The 5,158-nt window shown below is 39.2% G+C and overlaps 1 protein-coding gene and 1 long non-coding RNA gene across 18 annotated transcripts in view; both read right to left on the bottom strand.

Annotated features, from left to right (window-relative positions):
* LOC102673156 (RNA-binding protein Musashi homolog Rbp6) overlaps positions 1-5,158 on the bottom strand; it is a 795,620-nt gene that overhangs the window by 664,600 nt on the left and 125,862 nt on the right. The gene's annotated exons all lie outside the window — the stretch shown is intronic.
* The window catches only part of LOC116185634, a 12,325-nt gene that overhangs the window by 1,182 nt on the left and 5,985 nt on the right, over positions 1-5,158 (bottom strand). Inside the window, exon 2 of the long non-coding RNA XR_004150499.1 lies at positions 4,734-4,744. This is a non-coding gene — a long non-coding RNA (uncharacterized LOC116185634). The remainder of the gene's footprint in view (positions 1-4,733; positions 4,745-5,158) is intronic.

Genomic DNA, 5,158 nt, shown 5'->3' with positions numbered 1-5,158 from the left:
TTTTTCCCCAGAGGAGAAGAAGGGTTGCGGGGGGGAGGGAGGGGGATCGTAGGCGATGGCGTATTAAATTTTCGAACGAGGGATTCGCTGTAAAGTTTCGGTTGGTGGGTCGATGATGATTCTCGACAGTTAGTGAAATTCGAACGATTGGAAGAAGAAACGCGTGAAGATGTTTGTGTAAATATTCCCTATTTTCAAGTGGGGAGGAAGGGGGAAGAAAGGGGATAAATTGCGGGTAATTAGAATTCATAGAATTCCATCGTTCGTTCCGGGAGGGAAGGGGGAAACGGAGGACTAAGTACCTCTATACAAACTGGTACGATACAATTTATATGCCGGATAGGAAAGACCGGAAACGTACGCATACGTATATATCGAGTAAAAATGTACAATGGACACAATTTTATTCCTTACGTTCCATTGTGTTGCGCTCGGTATCGGGATAAGCGGAGGGAGAAGGGAGGGAGGAAAAAAGGTTCCGTTCAGTCGTGGCGGGAGAATTTCTGTAATAATAACCGGTACATAACCGGTAATAAAAAGAAAAGAAAAGAAAAAAGAAAAAAAAAACGTGGCAAGGAAGTAAATTCGAAATGCGTGTTCACGAGCGCGATATTAAGCGGAATAATAAAATCGCGTTTAAAACCGATATTAAGAATCTACTTATTCGTGTTATTCTGTGCAAATAGGGGAGGGCTTAATACGGCAAAGGGAAAAACGGATTAACGTATCGGCCGTATAAGTCCGTTAAATGGAAATGAGAACGTACGTAGCGAGTAAGTCTAACTCCGTTGAATAATAGAATGAAAAGAAATTTATTGTCCGGCGCATTTTTACAACAGGTGCTTCCACAAATGGGTCGTAAATTTACGTGGAATTCAATTAAACTTTAAACTTCCCTTTTAAGAAAGAAACACTGCGCTCGGTGCGTAAGTTAAGAGGAATTAAGCGGTTATTGCGCCATTGTGCCCGAAAAGATTTCAATTTTGATTTCAAGCTTGGACAAATGAGTTAATATTAATAATTTTTCCAAGCAAAGGAAATATAAATAAAAATTTTAAACAACAAATTTTTAACGTTCCATCTGATTTCTAAAATATTGTTTTGTCAATATTATTTTTATTCTAAAGATATATATATATTTTTTTTTATTTCGCGCAAAAATCTAACTGCTGTCAAATTTTTGAACGATAGTATAAATTTGATGCAGATAAATTTATGAGATTTTTTTTCTTTTTTTAAATTGAGCTCAAAAATTATATATATATATATCGAAAACACTTGATGTTAAAAAATTTCATTGAAAAAACGATTACAACCAGTCATATTTTTACCCACGAAATACACAAAGATACAAGAACGACAAAGACAATGCACATATACATTATTTATCCCAGTTCTTTTCGAATTAAGAAGATTTATAGATCGTAAAGAAAAAAAAAGAAAAAAAAGAAATCGAGGTTCATGGGACGATATTTTACACGAGACTTATCCTACGTGACTTCTCCTTCGACAAAAGCGAGCAACGGGGGGATAAGACCCCGCAGCAAAATGGATTTCTCGTGATCTCGTGACCCGTTACCACCTAGAATCCTAAAACAAGAGTAATACCTCCGCTGGCTCCGTGAACAAACCCCCAACCTTTATTACATCTTCCCCTCCTAACAATTATAAAACGTTTCTTCATCGCGAGAATTAATCCTCCGAATTTCATCCATCCGTCCATCCATCCGTTCAACGATGATGAAAAACAAATTCCTCCAACGATCGACATCGATCATCATGAATCCTCCGCTTCTTCGCCGGAAGCGAAGAAGAAGGGTTGGTTAACTCGTCGCGCGGCTCACGAAGCGCCGACCGGTTAACTTAAGCGTGAGCGTTTAGGTCGTTAGCGTAAGTGGCCGCGTTATTATTAGAGTTACGAGAATAACATAATATTATTCCTTCTCCCGCGAAACGAATGAAATCAAATCCGCCGCTCCCTCGTCAAGCCGCGCGGAGGTTAAATAACGAGGGCAGTTGCGGTGTAACGGGGGCGGATTTTCGAGCGTGGATCGTGGAGAGGAAGAGGGATGACTGAGGGGGTTGGAGGGACATCGAATAAACGCGAGTGATGACGTTAATGGGGGGACTAAATAATTTCCTTTACCACGGCCCTCCGTCGAATATACGCCGTGAAATCTTATTGTTACGCCGGATCCACCGGTTTTCATCTCTTCTTTACGCGGGAGGTAAGGAAAGTTTGAGTATAATCGTCAACGATTCTCATCATCCTTTCTTTCTTTTATACTCTCATTCGATCGAAGGTGAATTCGTGAATATTAAAAAAGTTAGAGTGGACACAGGGTTCGTTACGTGAGAGACGATAATATATCTCTAAGACTTGAGAGGGTTTGTTGAGATAATGAGGATCAACGCGGAGGATTGGTTGATGTTTAGAAGAGGAATTTTTGCGTTTTACAACATTGTTAAATTGAATTGTTTCGATTATTCTTCCCCTGTTTTTGGGGGGTTTATGATATTTTTGCGAAATATTTGGGCTGGATGAATTTCAAAGAAAATGGGGTTGGCACTCGCGCTAACAGGGAGACGTGATCGGAGGCAAATGTAGGCTATTTGCTCGGAAGCTTTGAAACAAAGTCACCAAAGATTTTCTATTTTATGCACAAGATGGAGGAAAGGAATGCATGCACATATCGAATAATAAAATCTTTGAACAATTGTCTCTCTCTTTCTCTTCGCGTTTTTTAACTTTTTATTTTCGAATAACGAAAATTCTTTCTCCATTCTTTCTCTGCGTGGAGAATAATTAAGGAGAGCGTTAAGGAGAGGAATCACGGATCATAAGCCGAATGGCCAAGTGCCGGATGGACCAGCTGACACGATAAAAAACATTCTTGACCCTCGAAACACCTTTCTTTTTTCGCAGATCTTCTTTTATCCTCATCAAACGAACTCTGCGTCGAATGGCCGCCCATTCTCCGCCAAAGCATCGATCCTCATCGCGAATTCGAGAAAAACTCTATATTTTTCTTCCAGTAGCTACTAGATTTAGTCAGTGGAAAAGATGGATATTCAAAGTCGAGATTAAACTTATTAAATAGTTACTCCAAATCAAAGATTAAAGTTAATTTCTTTAATTGTTGATGTTATTTTCAATTAATCGTTGTATTTCGTTGATTGGAGGAATGGATTTTCTCCTTTGTCAATGGGATTACGATTATTGATAATCTGAAAACAGGAAGACTTTTGGCTGAGGAGGAACAGGGGAAAGCGAGAAAAATTTCAATGTATCAAAAGATATTTCGAAAATACATATCTTCTTTCTAAATTTATATAAATTTTCTTTAAGTTATATCTCGAACAATTCATAAATTTAGTTTGTTTTTTAATTCTCGAATTTTTTAACAGATATAAGACAATATTTTTGAATGAATTAAATACTAGTGAAAATAGTGAAAATTCGTCGCTCAAATTTGTTACTCTTCAAATTGTATTTCAATCTTTCAATTTATAAAATTCTGCTATCAATTTCTTCTAAATTATTGCCACTTGAAACGTGCGCTTCTTCTGAGAAAGATTTAATATATCGAAATTCGAAACGCTTTCAGCCTTTTAAAAAGAGGAGAGGAAAAAAAATTTAAAAATCAAAGGAACGATATCGAAAATACGCGTTCGAAAATTACACGTCGAACGCAGAAACGTTCGAGGCAGAAAGTTGCATCAAGGTGCAATTTTTCGTTTATTCGAAATCGTCCTATTCCACATCCATCGTTTCTCTCCCAATCTCTCACAATTCTATTTTTCAATCGGGATCTTGGCGAATTTTTTTCTTTTCTTTTTTTCTCTCCCTCCCTCCCTCTCTCTCTCTCCCTCTCCTTTAAGTTGACATTTTAATACCAGTACGAAATTACTTTCTCAGCGACGTTATTGTCGTGTAGGTTTCTTTGTAATTGCCTTCATTCTACGAACGATAAACAAGCTTTAATTAAATCGAATGACTCACGGTTCAGCGTTTATTAGACGAGCGATACGTACGTATGGTTGAAGCTTAGTCAAAGAGCAAAGAAAACGAATATATCAAGAAAAATGGCTTGAAAGTTTCTAACTTAAATATTAATAATTAACTTTCTAACTTCAATTCATACACTGTTTTTCAAGATACATTTAAAAATATATCGAATATTTATTCCTTTCGGCGTTATGAAATTAATTAAATACGTTATTTGCCATTCTTTTTCCCTCGGACCTCTCCCATTTTCTCTCACAACAACCAACTAATATATACAATATACGAAGAAATTTCTAATCAAATCATCCGTTGAAGTCCATCAAAGATCGTGGAAAAAAAAATCTCCACGATTGCAACAATTTCAATTTTGATTTTCACACGGAACAAGCACATCCCCTCGCATTTTTCCCCCAATCTTACAGATATATATATATACAAACTGGACTGAGCCGAAATCGAACGATAACTTTTTTTCGGGGCAAAATTTTCCCGAGCAAATCCCAGAGGCGCGAGTTGCTCGAAAACCGGATCCAATCGCGTGGAAACAAGGTCGCGAACCTTTTGCCGCGTCCACGAAGGCACGCGGAAATGAAAAATACTCGGCTCGTCCAGACGAAGACAGATGAGTCGAAAAATCGCGAGGCGAATCTCCTTCTCTCGCAAAAGCGATGGAGAGAGAGAGAGAGAGAGAGAGAGAGAGAGGGGGTCAGCCTGGTCCCGTTACCTTTTCCTCCTCTCTTTTTTCTCCTCGTCCCCGTTCATTGTGGCTCGCGCGCGCCATCGAGGCGAGATGAGCGAGGGATACGTCGTCGAACGAACGAGCGAAGAAAATTCGCGCTGAAAGACGACGGCCAGCCTAGGGGATCGGCACAATACCTGTGCAGAGGCGCATGCAAGAGGCGAACCATGGGAATAACAAGATCATTTGTCACTGGCCTATTTGCATACGTCGCCCGCGTGTTCCGTGGAGGCAGGCGTGTAAGGTTCAATTGAATGAACCATCGTTGAATATCGCATGAAAAATAACGAGTGTATCCTCTTGCCACCACCTCCCCTCCTCCTCCCCTTCCCCGTGCGCGATGCTCCTTCCCTCCCTTTTGTCCTTTTATCTGCGCACGTCTGTCTTTCTTTAAAATGAATTTTACTCGC

The sequence above is a fragment of the Apis dorsata genome, unplaced genomic scaffold (assembly GCF_000469605.1).
Source record: "Apis dorsata unplaced genomic scaffold, Apis dorsata 1.3 scaffold_231, whole genome shotgun sequence".
Lineage (NCBI taxonomy): Eukaryota > Metazoa > Arthropoda > Insecta > Hymenoptera > Apidae > Apis > Apis dorsata.
Note: the sequence above shows the minus strand (reverse complement) of the source record. Positions and strands in the feature narration are given on the sequence as shown.